Source organism: Hakea prostrata, chromosome 8 (genome assembly GCF_041222555.1).
Source record: "Hakea prostrata isolate BN-2017 chromosome 8, UWA_Hpros_2, whole genome shotgun sequence".
Taxonomy (NCBI): domain Eukaryota; kingdom Viridiplantae; phylum Streptophyta; class Magnoliopsida; order Proteales; family Proteaceae; genus Hakea; species Hakea prostrata.
Window position 1 is genome coordinate 26,742,968 of NC_142607.1, and position 4,768 is coordinate 26,747,735.

The following is a 4,768-nucleotide window of genomic DNA, read 5'->3' on the forward strand; positions in this document are numbered from 1 at the left end:
TTTGCCTAGAGCTAGACTCAAGAGAGGGTTTAAAGAGCTTAAGTGTGGGGGTACCTATATGCCCTTCAATCTTTAATGGAGTGTCTTTGTCTTGGAATTTGTCTTTCTACTCTTACTATTGCCAGAATAATTAGAAGAGCACTTAAGAATTTTGTGTGTATATTCTCTGCAAACACTCACGAGACACAACTCGTCCACTAGGGTAACCTAGGGGTTTAAAGGCTTGTTGCACATGCTAAGTGCAACTGTGATTCCTACGAAAGAGAGTTAGGTTTTTCTTTATTTATTTTCCGTATTACGTTTTTTGTTTCGTTTTGCTAGAGGACTAGCAAACACTCAAGTGTGGGGGTATTTGATAAGCAGGCATTTACCATTATTTATTTGATTTAATTCCTCATACTTATTTAATTAAAGAGAGCTAATTGAGTATTTTTGTGTATTTTTTAGGAATAAGGTGATTTTGGTTATTAGATATAATATGGAGTAAAGTTGGCAAATATATTAGATATTGGTGGATTTTAAATCATGGTATTCAATCTTGCTGCTCAAGAAATCTTGAAAAGTGAGATCTTAGCCAAATTGGAAATAGGTGGAGGTCTAAGGAACAAAATTGGTAATAAATCTGAAAATCGGGTAATCAGACCTACCTTTAGTATTTTGGGCATATCGCTCTCGTTTGATCTTGGATTGCGGTGATTCAAGATGATATGGAACGATATTGAAATTATCTACAACTTCCTAGTTTCAAGTTTTTCCAAAGTCCAAACGCATAAAGGTCAAATAAACGGGTAAAGAGAGGGGATTCATTGTGTGCGGGAGACATAAAAGAGAAGCCAGCCACAGAGAAGAGAAAAAGACGGCGAACATGACTCTCATCTCTCTCATTGCTAAAGAAGAAGACCACATCTCTCTCTCTCTCTCTCTCTCTCTCTCTCTCTCTCTCTCTCTCCCTATGTTTCATCTATTTTTCTTATGAACTTTGTGATAATGAGTACCTAGTTCCTTTTCTTTGGGATGTAGATGAACCATGCTTATTTCATTAATTTGATTGTTCTATCTCTTCTAGTTGATTGTGTTTGAGTCTTGCCAAAGATGTTCTATAGCTCAGGAAACTAAGCGTGCCAAGCTTCCATGAGAGACGATAATCTTGCGAAGATAGGGCATATCTAGGAAGACCATCTCTAATTTACTTTGAAGTGTAGAGTTATATCGGTTAGAGAAAAGCATTGGGGATTCGAAATCCCAAAGATCTTCATGTATTCATAGTTAGCATTTTTGCATTAATTAGTAGATTTAGTTTAAATTTAGTTTTGTTGAATTCAATCTTAGTGACTTAGTCTTTTAGTTTCCCATAGTTCGACCCCCGTTCTTTCGCTTGCTAGATTAGTATAGGATTTTATTTTTGATTGGTTAGCGACACGATCAAATTTTGGCGCCGTTGCCAGGGAACCAAAGCACGGTTGCTAGGATTGATTTTTTTCAATTAGACATAATTTTAAAGTAATTTTAAAGTTATTAATTTCTAATTTTTTTCTTTGATTATTTAACTAATCTCTTTTTCTTTTGTTTTGTAGGTAACTGCAAGAGTAGCGATTTGATAATTAGTTTAGGTTGTTATCTTTTATTTCTTTGATATAATTGTATTTAGGACATTTCAATTGTAGTTTTTACATTAGATTGGGTTGTTTAGGTTAATTTTTTAAAAATCCCCATCCCTCAGATCCCACATGTGTAACTTTTGTTCGAAAGATCACGTGGATTACGCTTCAGGTACGTCCTAAACTCTCTCTTTTCATGTAGTTATTTTCATCTAATTTTATTTATTTAGCTTGTTTTCTGTGTGTATGCATGGTCGTCGAACCCTAAACCCTGAGTTGACCCCACTTGACTTAGAGTTAGAAGAGACCTTGGCCAACCTTAGAAGGCAAAGAACCATGGCAAACTATGAGCCTCCAATGAGGCCCTTGAGTGAGCATTTCATTCCTACGATATATACTCCGGTTTCTTGTATTAAGTTGCCTGACATAGAGGCGGCTCAATATGAGATCAAATCTAGTGTGATTCAAATGCTACCATCTTTTTACGGACTTGCCAATGAAGAGCCTTATAAGCACTTATATGAGTTTTTAGAGGTATCCTCCACGATTAAAATTCAAAACCTCTTAGTTGATGCTTTAATGTTACTTCTTTTCTCATTCTCCCTTAAAGATAAAGCTAAGCATTGGCTTCATTTTTTGGACAATGTTAAAATTTCCACTTGGGCAGAAATGCAACAGGAGTTCCTTAAAAAGTTCTTCCCCATTGGTTGTACCAATAGCATTAGGAGAGCAATAACAAGTTTCTCCCAACAAGAAGGAGAACAATTTCATGAGCCATGGGAAAGACTAAAAAAATTACTTCAAAAGTGCCCCCACCATGCTATTCCTAAATGGCAATTGGTTCAATGCTTTTATGATGGCCTTAGAGACCGATATAGGCAAATGGTTGATTCTTCTTGTGGTGGGACTTTCATGCACAAGAATGAGAAAGAGGCATGGGAACTTTTTGAGACTCTTAGTGAAAATTCCCAATACCATGCTTCAACAACTAGGACTAAGATTCCACCCATTGGGCATCCAACAAGGAGCGGTCTCTATGAGATCAATCCTACTATTGAAATGAACACTGAGGTTGACTTGCTATCTAAGAAATTAGACTATCTCTTGTCATTAGGACAACAAACCCCATATCCATCTCCTACAAGTCTCTCTCCACCTAATCAGACTAAAGCATGTGCTTTATGTTCTAGCCTTTCCCACAATGTCACTGATTGCTATTTGGCTATTCAACACCGTGAGTTCGTTCAAGAGCATGCACATTTGGCCCAAAGAGTTTCTAAACTGAGCAATGACCCATTTTCCACTACTTACAACCTAGGATGGAGAGACCACCCTAATTTTTCATGGAAAAAACCAATGCCCAATCCCTCTTATCAAATACCTTATAGGCCACCTCCATCTAATATGCAACAAAATGCCTATACGAATGAGCAACCATCAGCTCCGCAACCCTTACAGAATTCATCATTTGAAGATAAGGTACTAAAGGCACTTAGTGGACTAGAGCAAAATATTCAATTGTTACATTCTCATTCTCAGTCTATTAACAAATTAGAAACCCAACTTGGTCAACTAGTTGATGCCATTAGTAGGAGGGAGGCTAGCCAATTACCTAGTCAACCAATAGGTAACCCTAATCATCAAATTGGGTATGGGAAAGAACAAGTCCAACCAGTTTCTACTGTGACACATAGTGGGAAGGAATATTATTCACCTTTGTCCATTCCTAAGCCATTGCCCATCGATCTTGAGAGTCGAGAAGAGGTTGATTTGACCCATGAGACACTTGATGATGCACACAAGCCTAGTAAAGAGACACCACCTATGAGTATTACCCATCAATTTCCTCATAAGGGGTTGCACATTCTGATTGTAGATGGTCCTACTCTTAAATCTTACACTCCCAAAGCCCCCTTCCCTGAAGCTCTTTAGTCCTTAATTCTAGATCCTAGAAAGAATGCTAAGATGCAAGAAATGATTGATTTATTCCAACAAGTTCATATCAATCTCCCACTATTGGATGCTATCAAGCAAGTCCTAGCTTATGCTAAATTCTTAAAAGATCTATGCACCCAAAAGTGTAAGTTGAGAACTCAGACTCTTAAAACTGTGCACCTAACTAAACAAGTTAGCTTTATAATTTCCAACCAACTGCCCCCTAAGCATAAAGATTCAGGTACACCTTTAATTTCATGTGTCATTGGAGATCTATCCATAAGCAAAGCATTGCTTGATTTGGGAGCCAATGTGAATATTTTACCGGTTCAGTTTATGATAGGTTTGGCCTAGGAGATTTGAAATCCACTGATGTGATACTACAATTAGCAGACCGCTCAATCAAACGACCTCGTGGGCTACTTGAAAACGTTTTGGTAAAGGTTGATGATCTATATTTTCCTGTAGATTTTTTGATCCTAGATATGGATAATCCAACTACCAATAAATTACCACCAGTCATTCTTGGACGACCCTTTTTAGCCACTGTGAATGCTTGCATCAATTGTAGATCGGGTGTCATGGATATATCATTTGGAAATAAGAAACTTAGAGTCAACATCTTCAATGCATCCTTAAGCCCAAATAGAGATGAAGAGTGCTTTGTGAATAACCTTATTGATGAAGAAGTGGCGGATTATATTCCAAACATGCTTATTGATGATCCCCTAAAACATTACTTGACATTTGGAGAATTTGACCTGAATATTGAGGAAGTCAACACATTGTTGGACTCTTCCACTCCTTTGGAGCAGCCACCATTTACAAATATATTTGAGCCTCTACCTCCATTAGCTGCATCTCCCCAACCCTCATATCTCCCCCTAAGTTGGAACTTAAACCTCTCCCTTCCAATCTAGAGTATGTATTCTTAGGGGAAAATGAAACATTTCCTGTCATTATTTCTTCTGATCTATCACCTAGGCAAGAAGACCACCTTTTAGGAGTGCTTTCTGAATTCAAGTTAGCCATCGTCTAGTCCTTAGCTGATCTTAAGGGCATAGATATGTCACATCCACCTAGCCGGTACCCTACCTGGCATACCCGAGTGTGTGATCCACAGCCCCGAAGATCAAGTATCGAGGAAATCATCCTCCCACATAAGCAATAACATAATCAATAACGTAAATAATCAATGTGCAAAGTATAAATGAGAGATCCAAATAATGAAGGAA

At 37.7% G+C, this 4,768-nt stretch overlaps 1 non-coding gene across 1 annotated transcript; it reads right to left on the minus strand.

The window, feature by feature from the left end:
* Window positions 1-2,315: 2,315 nt before the first annotated feature.
* LOC149007476 (small nucleolar RNA R71) lies at window positions 2,316-2,422 on the minus strand. The gene has a single exon (XR_016175381.1). It is a non-coding gene; the product is annotated as a small nucleolar RNA R71 (small nucleolar RNA).
* Window positions 2,423-4,768: the final 2,346 nt, after the last annotated feature.